The 13,307-nt window shown below is 47.8% G+C and overlaps 1 protein-coding gene across 1 annotated transcript in view; it reads left to right on the plus strand.

The window, feature by feature from the left end:
* Positions 1-13,307, plus strand: part of B4galnt3 (beta-1,4-N-acetyl-galactosaminyltransferase 3) — a 106,046-nt gene that overhangs the window by 55,038 nt on the left and 37,701 nt on the right. The window lies entirely within an intron of this gene.

The raw sequence follows: 13,307 nt of genomic DNA on the forward strand, positions 1-13,307 counted from the left end.
TAAAAGTAAAGAAATTTTGACACATGCTACAACTTGATTGAACTATGAAATAATGTTATAATTATGAAATAAACCAAACATATAATTATGAACCAAACATATAATTATGAAATAGGCCAAACATAAGAACAAACGTTGTATGATTCCATGTATATGGGATACTTAGTATAGTGAATTTATAGATAGTAGAGTTCGCAGGGAAAGTTGCATAGTGGTCCCCAGGGGCTGGGAGGAAAAGAAACAGAAGTTAAGTCGTATATACAGAGTTTCAGTTTGGAATGCTGAGAACTTTGTAGGAAGGATGGTTGTATAACAGTGTAAATGTATCTAATGTACACTGAACTGAGCATGCCTGAACTTTTCTTTGTGTGGGGGGGAGCAGTTATCAGGTTAACCTGCAGTGGCTCAGCTGTCTCTCCAGCCCCATTTGCGAATTTAAAAATCATAAATTTTTTGTTATGTGCTCTGTTAGACTTTGCATTACTGTATGAAAGTGCCTGGCAGAGACAGCGTAGTGGGGGAGGGGCTGTACTCCACTCAGGGGAGGGCTCATTGCATCAGGACAAGGGGGACGTGTGGCGTTGCTCAGATCGTGAAGAGAAATACAGAGAAGGACAGGCAGTGGCCCAGAGATAGGCCTGCTGGGTAGAGACGTGCGCTCTGAGACCATCTTCCTTCTTCTGGCGCCACCGTCCACAGTTCTGCCACTTCCAAGAGACTGTTTGGAGCCTAAATCTGTCTGTTGGTTAGAGCGTTCATTACGTCAGTCTTCACGTCAGTCATTCAGGGGGCACCCTACAGACTCCCTAGAGGTGCGCCTCACCAATCTCCCAGGTGCCTCCCAATCTTACCAAGTTGATAATCAAGATTAGTCCATCTTATGTTTTCAAAACACACACACCCCAAAGTTACATTTCGAAAAGAGAAAGAAGGCTAGGCATGAGAGTTAATGCCTCTGGAGGCAGAGGCAGGTGGATCTTTGTGAGCCCGAGGCCAACCTGGTCTACATAATGAGCTTCAGGCCAGTCAGAGCTAAATAGTGAAGTGATAGAGGTGGGGTAAGGGGAATGGGTAACAGAGAGAGGGGGGAAAAGGAAATAGTATACACTAAAGCAGCAAGGGCTTCCTTGGAGACCCTTGGCTTGGGACTTTGCCATCTCAGCCACCATGAGTGTCCACAGTCTACTAAGAGAGCTTTGAGGTGATCGTCAGGGCCAGTGTCCGTCAGCTCATCCAGTCTCTAGCCCAGAGTTATGAGGAGATGCTGCCTAAGAAGTAGCCATTCCAGCTCCTCACACCCAGACCCTTTGCCATTCATTTATCCTCACGTTGCAAGTGCTTGCTTGATGCAATGGGAATATAATGAGAGACGTGATCTGCAGGCTTTCCTGAGCTCAGGCTCAGGGGCAGTTAAACACAATAATGGCATACTGTGCCTCTGGCAGGAATCAAAGACTGATATCTGACATCCTTAACCCTGGCTCCCCTTGCATGGTAGACAGATCAGTGAACTTACCTGTAGGTCTCTGCGCCCTTGTCGACCAAAAGGAAAAGGTTCATGGCACTGGGCTGAACGTAAGAATGAGACCGAGAATGTGTGGTAGTGACTCTGGGATGAGAGCCTTACCCTTATGCCCAGTCCTTTGTCCTCAGTGCACACGAACCTTCAGAGTTTCATTTAAATGACATTAAATGTCATGGGGAGGGGGAAAGTAACGCCTCGCCTCCCAATAACCTCCCTATAACCTCGGCCTGCTGGAACTCTATATAGACCAGGCTGGTCTTGAACTCACAGAGATCCGCTGGCGTGCTGGGATTAAAGGTGTGCGCCACCACACCTGACCCCGATATTCCTGTTGCTGTCCTGTATGCCTTCCTGTCCCATTCCTTCTCCTTCCCGGGAACAGATCACAGCAGCTGGGTTTTGGCAGGTCACTTCACTCAGACGGTCTAGCAATGGGCAGGCACCCACATCAGATAATACTGCAAATGGTGTGTGTGGTGGGGGCTGGGGTGGAGGTAGTCTGACAGCTGATATCAGGTGAATTGGGCTGGGAGACTAAGTCTCTTGGCTGCTGGTCCAAACCAAGGCCCTGTGTGGCCCAAGAATGTCCTTGGCTTTCAGGGTCCTTCCTCTCTTTGCTTCCCTTGGATTCCACTGCCTCTCTGTACATTAGGTAGAAGGTCCTATGTAAGATATTGTTAGATCTTTTTGAAAAACCAGCAGTCTCTCAATGCTGTCGTCTGGAGGCTATGAGGACTTAGTTTCCCCATCTGTAAATCAGGAATTGTGTCGATGTGGTTGCTGTGGGAGTGAAATGAGACAACATATGTCAGGCGCGTAGCTGAGACGAGCCTGGACAGATGTCTATTTGTAGCTATGGTGGTTTTCTCTGTGAAGCACGCACTAACCTGTTAGGTGGTGGGGTAATGCGTGGAGGAGAGATTCCTAAACAGACTCCTAGGTCTGTGTCGTCATCCCACCGTAGTCATCCCGGAAGTCCAGGCTCTGCGAAGTGTTTCCTGCTTGTCCCCGCTTGTCTTTTAAAATATTACTTAAGAGACCCAGTCTCGCCTCCTCTGTGTGGCTGTGATGCAGGTGTGCCGTTGTGCCCAGGTTCCCTCCTGTCTCCTTAGTGGCTAGCTGCTGTTCCTGCTTGCTTTTCACAGACACACCCCCTACTGTTTAACTCCTCATGTCTTTCCTCCACCTTCTGATGACGACGGTTTGGTTTTATTTGCTTGTTTTTATCCCGGCTCTCACTTTTTCCTATCAATGATGCTTCTGTCTCTGCAGGTTCTCCAACAGTGGAAACCATTTTTCTTTCTCTCAGTCAGGAGAGAGATCCCTGTTTCCTCCTAGAGGAAGAGCCTCGGGTTTTAAGATTGCATGCTTTTTAGTTTTAAGATTTGTTTTTATTTTTATGGGCACGAGTGTTTTGCCTGCATGTATGCCTGTGCCACATGTATGTACATTGCCCACAAAGGCACGAAGAGGGCATCAGATCCCTTGGAGCTGGAGTTGCAGGTAGTTGTGAGGTCCCATCCTGGGTGCTGAGAACTGAACCCAGGTCCTCTGCGAGAGCGTCTAGTGCTCTTAGCGGCTGAGCCGTCTCTCCAGTCCTATGTGTATGTATCTGTGAGTATGTATGTATGCATGCATACAGGCGCTTGTGGAGGCTAGAGGCATCAGACCTGAAGCTGGAATTAAAGATGGTTGTGAGCCATTCCGTGTGGGTTCTGGTAATCAAACCTGGTCCTCTGAAAGAGCAGGAAGTGCTCTTAACTGATGAGCCATCTCTTCAGCCCTGAGCCCAGGTTTTTTTTTTTAACTAGCTACTATTCTGTCTTATGCCCTCCGGAGCCTCTGTGGGCATCATTAAATCTTCTTCTGAGATCTAGTGATCTTCTTGTTGAAATTCCTCCGTTGCTGTTATACAGAGTCAGGGTTTTCCTATTTGTTGCTTTTCCTAGATTTATTAGGACCATGAAGACAAGTTTCTTAATTACAGAAAATTTGTTAATAGCTTTGCCTGGGTCTTTGAAAGTGGAAAATCCTTGAGCAACATGCCATCAACATCTAGTGAGCCCAGCTTGCTGTGTCTCCCAGCTCGCATCCAATAGAACTGGTGTGCACTTGCCCTGTGTGGGGGCACAAGTGTGAGGACCAACAAGGCTATTTTCAAGTTCTTAGATAAGTGGGTCTTTTCAGTAACCATGGATGCCTGCCCTATAATCCCCTCGGAACCGAAAGAACTAAATGTCCTTTTCTCTCTATCCAGCTGTTAGTAGGGTTCATACTCAGTATACATGAGGTGTTCAGCAAATGTCTGGTGGCTGGGTAGCTCACTGGTCCATTTGCTCAATTTCCCCAGGCTTCTGATCGATCATCCTTAACTATACTCTGCACGTTAGACGAATACCTACTACTGTAGCCCTGAACTCCCTACTTGAAAGACCCCCAGGGAGGTAAAGGGTAGTTCTACATTTTTTTCCTTAAAGAATATCTTTGGCCAGGCAATGGTGGTGCCTACCTTTAATCCGAGCACTCAGGGAGGCAGAGGCAGGCAGATCTCTGCAAGTTTATGGCCAGCCTGGTCTCCAGTGTAAGTTCCAAGACAGCCAGAGATGTGCAGAGAAACTCTGGCTGAAAAACCAAAAAGAAGAAGAAGCCAGGACCGCTGTTCAGCTCACAAGTAACCACACAGAGACTTATTATTACTATCCAGCTCTTACAACTTAAATTAATCCGTTTCTATTAATTTAAATGCTGTCATGTGACTCATGACTTGTTACCTGATTTTCCATCCATCCTTTCCCTCTGGAAACTCCACCCTTCTTCTTCCCAGTGTTCTCTTAGTTTGGTTCTCCCGCCTAACCTCTTCCTGCCTAGCTATTGGCCAGCTGACCCTTTATTAAACCAACAAGAGCAGCACATCTTCACAGTGTACAGGACTATTCCACAGCAATAGACCTCGTGGGTTCAGAAAAGTCAGCCCCATCACAGGGTCCTGAAAGAACCTAAGTGGCTCTTGCCTAGGAGTCCTCGAGGAATGAAGTGCAGGCTATGGGCCAGTCTTCAAAATCCAGGACTCTGTCAGCTCTTGGTTTTCCCAGAAATATTCCGTTTCTTTAAGGGTCTTAAGTTCACATCTCCCTTGCATGGGACTGTGACTGTCATAGCCCTGACTAGTAGATGGACCCTGGAATGTTATGGGTTGTTTAAATTTTTGAAATGATGCGAGTGAGAATGATGATATCCTCAAGGTGACCCAGGCTGGGCCCTGCCTTCTGGAGTCTGTGTCCGTCATCACACTTGCCTGAAGACTGGAAACCCACTGAGCTGGGCTGTGTAAAGTCAAGTCCATATTCCCAGGGCATCAGCAGCACATAGAAGGACATGGAGCTTTCTGTCTGTCTCTTCTCCTCATCTGCGCCCTTGGCTTTATCTTCTCTCTGGCTGTTTGGGTGAGCAGCAGCTGTAGGGCAGGTGCATCTGTGGCGCTGGCTCAGATGCCCTCTTTTGGCCCCTTCTAGGCAGCACCCACAAGGGCGGTAGGTGCAGTTCCCATGTCACGAGCTGCAAGCCTCAGCCTGCCTGCAGCCACAACCATTCCAACAGCTTAGGTGCCAGCCTGGCGGGAAACTGGGGGTACAGCTGACGGCTCTTCAGGCCCCTGGGCCTGGTTGTGAGCAGGCTTGGCGGCCTGTCAGGGGCGATGCTCATGAGAGCCCACCAGTGCTCATCTGTTCCTGGGCAGAACCAGGGAAACCTTAGGACTCCACCTCCCTACTGTCCTCAGCCCTCAGATTTTCCCTCCTCCTGATGAGCTGGGCAGCCACCAGTGATCCCCAGGGCCCCATGAACACAAACACTGCACTATTTCTGTTGAGAAGAAGGTGCCGAGAGCAGGAAGAGGGCAGCAAACTGCCCAAATGCTCTTGTCTAGTTCTCTGGCTAGTCGAAGATGATGGGACTGTCCATTCAGGACTCTATTTCCCTCCTCCCCTCCTCTCCTCCCCCTCCCCTCTTCCCCCCTCCCCCCTCCGCTGCATTTCTTTGGCACTTACAGAGAGATACTGGTTAACTAGTAACTAAATCGGAAAGAGAAAGGAAGTGGTCTGGCGAGTGTGTGCTCGTGGTATCAGTAAAAGGTAGTTTGGAGCCGGTGGGAGAACAGGGATGGGCTGGTGAATAAAAGGACACACGTACCAGGTGACAGTCGTGAGAATGGAAGGGAAAGCTCCTGTGCACACTAATAGGGAGTAATAGAATTGAGAACACAACCTTTGTCCTGGGCTCGGATCTTGCCTCAGTCACTTACTGTCTTTGTGGCTTTTAGCAGGATCAACCGCCCACAACCAAACAGCCCTGTAAACCTTGTTTTCCTATAGGAGTAGTCTGGGCTGTGGATGTCGCCCAGTTGATAGAATGCTTGATGGGCATGCATGACGCCTTAGGTTCAGTTCTTAGTATCATATAAGCTGGCATGGTGGTGAGTGACTATCATGAGACTCTGTCGCAAAAAAAAAAGCCTAAAATAAAAATACATTGTATAACATGTATGTAATTCAAAAAGAAAGATAACAATATGTATGTATGAATGTATGTAAAGAAAATATGAAAATAAGGTTGGGAAGAAAGGTTTCAGTAGGAGAGAGGATGATATAAGAGAGGGTAATAGGAGGAAAAAAGAATGACCAACGTTCATTAGATACACATGAACCTGTCCAAGCATAAAAGCTATCTACATACTTGGTGTATACATACATGAACCTGTCCAAGCATAAAAGCTATCTACATACTTGGTGTATACATACCTGAACCTGTCCAAGTATAAAAGCTATCTACATACTCAGTCTACACATATGTGAATCTGTCAAAGCATAAAAGCTATATACATACCCAATCTATATATACACAAACCTGTTAAAGAAAAACTGAGTATTTTTAAAAAGTGTCAGAGCCTGGAAAAGCGATGTTGAAAGATAGTGCGGCAGTGTTTGAAGGACATTTCTGTGCTTGTGATCTGACTAAGCCTCTGGTTCTGCCAGGCCTGCCCGTCCCTTCTTCCTCTTACCCAAGAGATATAAGCCAATGTTAATTATACTTTAGCCTGTTCTTGCTAAAATTGCCATTCATGTGCTTTTGGGTCCCTGGGCTCTGTGGTGCCATATAGATTGTTTTCTTTAAATTGTATTTATTTGCTTATTTATTGAGATTTACTTATTTTTATTTTTATGTGTGTGAGTTTTGCCAGTGTGTATGTCTGTGAACCACATATGTGCCCACAAAGGCCAGAAGACGGTATGGATCTTGGATACCCTGGAGTTACCGATGGTCATAAGACACGGTGTGATGCTGGGCGTCCAAACCGTACCTCTAAAGTCAAGTCAGTGCTCTTTTTTGTTTTTGTTGTGGTTTGTGTTTTTAGAGACAGGGTCTCATTACATAGTTCTGGCTGTCCTGGGACTCTCTCTGTAGACCAGGCTGACCTTGAATTCATAGAGATCTGCCTGCCTCTACCTCCTGAGTGCTGAGATTAAAGGTGTAAGCCATCTCTCCAGCCCCATATCATAGATTATTAAGAACTACAAAAGAGGATTGCTTATATAGTTGATGTATTAGAAATTACAACTAATTTTTTAAAAATAAAGGAAAATGAATTATCTGTGCCCAAGTTAATATAAATATAGCAGGCCTCTATAGTAGATGTGTGTGTGTGTGTGTGTGTGTGTGTGAACTCATACATGTTAATTGTAATGGCTAAAGTAATAATAATTTTTATTGCATCAAGTTTCCTGGGGCATCAGAGAGCAGGAAGGAAAGACTCTGCCATCAGAGCCTTGGGCATGCCCTGAAGACCATCTTCCAGGTGACAGGTCCTTGCTTTATCCATGCCTGTCTGTGACTTGCTGCTTCCATTTTTTGATCTGAGCTAGACCCTGCTATCCTCAAGCCATGGTTTCTTTGTTCCACGGAAGACACTAACTCCCCAGGCTCTCTCCTCAAGTGATCCCCAGGGACAGAACTGTTTCATCCTGGGACTCAGGGCTAGTTCTTGTAAATCCGTGCCCCAAATGTCATGACCTCTGGTCTCCTTGGCAACCTCTTGTTTCCTAGTGGGACGAGGATGCTGTCTCTTTGGCGTCGCTTCATTTCACCACCTTTTCCCTTTGCATGTTTGGTCTCTGGAGAATGTGTTTCTGTGCAGGCCCCAGGGCTTCGTTTTGAAATCTATATTCATCCTGGCTCTTCCGTCTGTGGTGTCCTGTGGAACAGGCGAACTAGCCCTCCTCCTAGGCTGCTCATACCCTTTCCAGAGTCCTGGGAGGGCCAGATCTTCACCTCTCAAAAGTCTCCCTCCCCCTGTAGTTTAGAGAAGGAGAAAACCCTTTCTACTGGAGACCAGCCCTAAGCCTGGAACCAACAGTGTAAAGATATCTACACCTGCCATGGTAACCTGTGTATCCATCCCTTTTCAGGTCCTTCCCGGTTCCATCTCTCCTGGTAACATTCTTGGACTGCCTTCAGCCTCCCTGCTGCTACCTAGGGCTGTCAGCTCCCTTCCTCCCTCCCTCCTTCTCTCCCTCCCTCCCTCCCTCCCTCCCTCCCTCCCTCCCTCCCTCCCTCCCTTTCTCCCTCCCTTCCTTTCTTCCTTCCTCTCTTTTTTAGGGAGGAGGGAAGGGCTAAGTAACCAGCCTATTGCACTGTTTAGCCTTTACTAGGGGATAGTCTTGCATCACTCTGTGCTGGGCTGCCTGTATTCAGTTCTGTCAGCTTCCACGTGAGTAAGAAATGGAGTGTGGATAGAGATGAGGTGACTCACCCGCTCAGGGCTGACACTCCACCATCACAGGGCTGGAGCAGATTCCCTAGGTCTCCGCTGGGCTCCCTGTTGTTCACGGTGAAGTGATGTGTGTGCCTGTGTGCTTATCGTTTCTGTCTTTGCATGGTGAAATAAAACTTTCAGCATGGAGTGGGCAGGGTGGTGCACACTTTTAATTACAGCAACCGGGAAGCAGAGGTTCTTGTAAATCCGTGCCCCAAATGTCATGACCTCTGGTCTCCTTGGCAACCTCTTGTTTCCTAGTGGGACGAGGATGCTGTCTCTTTGGCATCGCTTCATTTCACCACCTTTTCCCTTTGCCAACTTTAGTTATATAGAGAGCTTCAGGCCAGTCACGGCTACATAGTGAGACCCTGTTCCAAAAATAATAACAAAACAACCCAGAAGCCAAATCCATACTTCCTAGCACGATGCTTTGCATATAATAAGTGCTCATTAATGTTGGCAGCTATTAGTATCATTCTTATAGTCACTTAGAAGCAAAAGCAACACACATTTCCACAAGTTTGTAAGGAGTCTGGTTGTGCACTCGTAGAGGTTAAAACACATTTTTAAAAAATATTTTTATTTTTATTTATCATGTATACAGTGTTCTGTCTGCATGTAGGCCTGCAGGACAGAATAGGGCGCCAGATTTCATTACAGATGGTTGTGAGTCACCAAGTGGGTGCTGGGAATTGAACTCAAGACCTCTGGAAGAGCAGCCAATTCTCTTAACGGCTAAGCCATCTCTCCAACCCCCTTGAACACATTCTTATGTGGTTGGCTGGAAGGAAGTGTGCTTTGGGTCAGCCGGTTAGTTCAGGGTCTTTATTAACAGGCTTTAGGAATTTATACTGACATGCAAATTTAGCAATAACTTTTTATTTCTTAAGTTGTTCTGGCCTGCGGGCATACATGCAGATAGAACACCATGTACATAATACACACACACACACACACACACACACACACGTTGTGCTGGGGATAAAACCTAGGACCTTGTACACCATCAGTCAAGGCTCTACACTGAACTCCACCCTGGCAAGCACTTTGTGCTAGCTAGACTCTACCTCCAGCCCTAAACTGTTAAGTTAAAAATGCTTTTAAGTGTTTTCAGCCCCCGGGATGGAGTCCGAGGCCAAGCCTGCAGTCCCACTGGGGGATCTGCAGTAGCAGTGAGGGCCTTTGCCGTTCTGCCATGTGAAGGGCCCTGACATCCCTATGCTGTATTGACAAGAGCATCAGATGAAGTGTCCAGGGAAATGAGTACCAGGCTCCTGACCTGCAGCACCAAGTGATGCTGGAGATTGAGATGTTACAGGCACTGGGTGCTTCATGTGCGTTCTCGTTTCTCTGTGAGACTTTGGGCTAATAATTGTACCAGTTTTGTTGTTTCATTTTTCTTATTTCTGAGAGAAAGGGTGAGAGGAGGCAGTGGAGTTAGCATGTGTTAGAGGCTTTGAAAAATGATACCGAGGGATATATGTGTGCTATAGTGTAGCAAAGAGCCAGGGTGATCATCTCCAGGTCTTTGAAGTCTCTCTTGCCCCCAGGAGGGATGTTGGCAAAGCTCTGGCTGATGGTGAACTTGATAGCCCAGCTTTGTGAGGGCAGAGCATGAGGCCCAGGGTGCTGCTCTATCTGATACCTGGGATCTAGATGTCTGTCTCTTGGCATCAATGTGACACCTGCTGGAGGAAGAACAGGCCCTGGCAGCTGGTGTTTTGGAAGGAGAAGTTCAGCCAGAAGCAGGAGGAGTCACTTTAACAGGGGACAAGTGACAAGTGTCTGTCATTCAATCAGCACATTTTTTAGTTCCAATTGTCCCCAGAGGGCTAAGCAGTGCAGATGCAGAGAAGAGGAGGATCCAAATATAGGGCTCAGTGCCTGACAATAGCGTGTTTGCCCAGTGAACACTGGCGAAACCATGGGGAGGTGACAGAGAACCACAAAGTCCATGGAGCAGAGAGGACATATCTATTGCTGTGCCAACACCAAGTTCCTGCTGTCCTGTCTGCTTGCTCTCGGGCCGGTTAGCAGACAAGAGTCAGAGTTACTGACTCTTAGCAGTTTACACAATTCAAAAGAAGTTGGGATTCCTGTCCCCTGACTCTCAAATCTAAACCCCCAATTCGGGACAGTTAGGAGGAAGAGATGCTTATCAAGCAGTGTGTGAGTCAGACACATAGAACCCAGTGCTCACAGCGGGCCTGGGGGACAGAGCAGATGCTTCTGTTTATCCTGATGAAGAGAGCCAGGTTAAAGAGATGCTCACACCCTTACAGCTGGAAGGCACATGTACTTAGACCTGCCACTCTGAAGCCTGAAGACTGCACGGTTGACTGTCCAAATCTCAGTTATATCAGGACCATGTGGACATACCTGTGACCTGCAGGTGAAGGCCTGACTAGGTTTAACTTAACTGAGTTTCCTGTCTTTTTCTCAACAGAACTCCCCTCAGCTGCAGAGAGAGCCTTCAGTTATAAAGGAGTAGAACTGGGGGTGTCAATGACTTCTTCCCTTAGTGTAGATCAGAGTTCAGTTCTGACTACAGCCAGGAGGCCAGGGGTTTACAGCCAATAAGTGGATTAAGGAAGGCAGTACATGCAGTTGCCAAGGAGAGGCATAAGAACATTGTAGCCAAATTAGGCTAGCAGGGTTCCTCTTAAAGCAAGGGTTTGGGGCTGGAAAGACCGCTCAGTAACTTAGAGCTATTGCTGTACAATCATGAGAACCAGCGTTCAGGTCCCAGCGCCCATGTAGTTAGCTGGGTACCCTGCACATATGCAGGGGGACGGAGACAGGAGCATTGCTGGGACTTGCTGGCTTTCAGACTAGGTTAGAAAACATGAACTCAGGTTCATAGCAAGACCTGTTCACAAAGGGAATTGCGTGATTGAGGGGCACACCCAATGCCTTCTGGTCTCCACACCTGCGTACGACACACACACACACACACACACACACACCACACACACGTGCTCGGCAGGGGGTATTTTTTGAGATTTGTATTTTTTTAATTATGTGCCTGTCCATGTGCCCTTGGAGGCCAGAGGTTCTCATAACTGTAAGCGTGACTGTGTAGTGACCCGAGGCCCAGATCCAGGACTCCTATTCCAGGACTCCTCAGAGCCCTGCTAAAGAGTGGCCACGGGAGAAGCCATGAATGATGACAGACGCTGGCCTGTAAGGACTGTCTTCTCTAATCTTGGGTGACAAGTTGATCTGTGACTCAGAACTCCAAGCTCCTCTATCCTCATTTGTAAGATGAGACTGCTCATACCTGGCCTAACTCCAGCATCTTAAAGGGCTCACAGGAAACCATGCGCCCGAGATGCTTCCTCAGCACGAGCCACAGCCACATAAGCCCCCTCCACGGCCTGCTCCGGTCTGTGGCTCTGCACCCACCCCTCTGAGCATCAGCACATAAGACCCCTGCACAGGAGATGTCAACCTTCTGGTTCATACAGTTTCTACTCTGTGGTTGTTTTTGTTTTGCTGAGACGGTCTTGCTTTGTATCTGAGGCTGGTCCAATGCTGCCTTAGTTCCCTTAGAGTTCTGATGTGTTAGAGGCATCTGCCCCTGTACCTAGCTGTTTATTCTGGTTTTGTTCTGGTTTTGTTCAGTTATCTGTGTCCCTGTTGGTGCTCACATAGGGATCCCGTGACACTTCTGCCTTCTGCCAACTGTTGATTCCCAAGTGGGGAGGGAGGGAGACTGTCAAACTCCTTTTTTACGTGGAGTTTTTTTCCCCAAGTGTTGCATCAATCTGACACTCCTGAGCAGTGCCTGTGTTGTGCCTCGCATGAGCTCCAGAGCCGAGATGCAGCCCGGCCCCACAGCGGCCTCCTACTGAAGCAGCCACTCAGGTCCTCATCTCAGCCTTGCTGCTATTCCTTCTGTAACTCTTGTCATTTCATCAGCCTTCGTCCCAGTTTTTCTTTTTCCTTTTCTTTTTCCCTTTGAGACAGAGTTTCTCTGTGTAGCCTTGGCTGTCCTGGAACTCAGTCTGTAGACCAGGCTGGCCTTGAACTCAGAGATTCACCGGTCTCTGCCTCCCGAGTGCTGAGATTAAAGGCGTGCACCGCTAGCACCTGCCTGGCTTTAAGGGCTTTTTGTTGTTGTTGTTTTGTTTTTCCCATTATTCTTACCTGGAGTGAGGATGAAGTGTTCTCTAAAACTATCCTGATGGTTCCCAGTTCTGATGCATGGCCTATCGTGTAGTGTTTAAGCCCAGCAGCTCTGCCCAGCCGATCTCTTTATTAGCAAGAAGGCACTGGCACCTAGTGACTTAGACTGAGCACTGGCCCTGACTCTTCCCACCCTTATCCACGGCAGCTCCTTGCCTTGTCTGTGTAGGTATGCTTGCTTGCACATCAGCAGTTTCCTGTCCCCTCCCTCCCACCATGGTTTGTCTTTTCACCTCCTCAGATGCACGCAAGCTAACCGGTTCCAGAGCACACATCAGTGAGTCGTACTGAGCCTTCAGATCAGCTCAGGACTCTAAATTTGCTTGACAAACACCAAGTCCCTGGCTCACCCTTTCCTGCCTCCTTTAGCTCTGGTTCTATCCAGCAACCCCATGGTTAATGATCAGAGAGGCTTGTGCTCCTTGCCCTTAACCCTCTTGTCCCCACCTCCCATAATCCCCTGCTGCTACCCTGGAAATAGCCTTTGCCGCCAGTTCTTGAGGGGGCCTTTTGTGAGTAATCACCCACCAAGTGCAGCTGGGTAAGAATCATGCTGTAGTGGGTCCCACAGTACTGACAAGAGCCAGTTCACGTGGCGGAGTTCCTTCTCTGATTTAGGGAAGGCAGAGGTCTTTCCCACCCTCTGCCCTGTGGTCTGTGGCTAAATTTGCATCTGCCCATGCCTGGCCCACTTCATAGCTACCTTGCAAGGTGGGGTAAGGAGAAGAGAACTTCCCCCCCATCTCTGCCTCCCTAATCTTAGATTTATGGGCTCCCGAATTA

This window comes from Microtus pennsylvanicus, chromosome 8 (genome assembly GCF_037038515.1).
Source record: "Microtus pennsylvanicus isolate mMicPen1 chromosome 8, mMicPen1.hap1, whole genome shotgun sequence".
In the NCBI taxonomy this organism is placed as follows: Eukaryota; Metazoa; Chordata; class Mammalia; order Rodentia; family Cricetidae; genus Microtus; species Microtus pennsylvanicus.